We start from the raw sequence: 235 nt of genomic DNA on the forward strand, positions 1-235 counted from the left end.
AGGAAAGCTGGAAAACGTAAGTATCTCAAAATAAAAAATGAATGACTTGACAGAAATGTGTATTTTTAGGAAAACAGTCATTCATATGCTCTGCAGATTTAAAATTAATGATGGGATTTTCATTTTATCAGAATTAAAACACTACAGCTTCACAAAGAGAAATCTCATTAGTGAAGCTGCATATCTGAAAGTTCACAGTAAAAGGGCAACTGCTAAAAAAACCCCTTATATTTCA

The sequence above is a fragment of the Corvus brachyrhynchos genome, unplaced genomic scaffold (genome assembly GCF_000691975.1).
Source record: "Corvus brachyrhynchos isolate BGI_N302 unplaced genomic scaffold, ASM69197v1 scaffold43, whole genome shotgun sequence".
NCBI lineage: Eukaryota > Metazoa > Chordata > Aves > Passeriformes > Corvidae > Corvus > Corvus brachyrhynchos.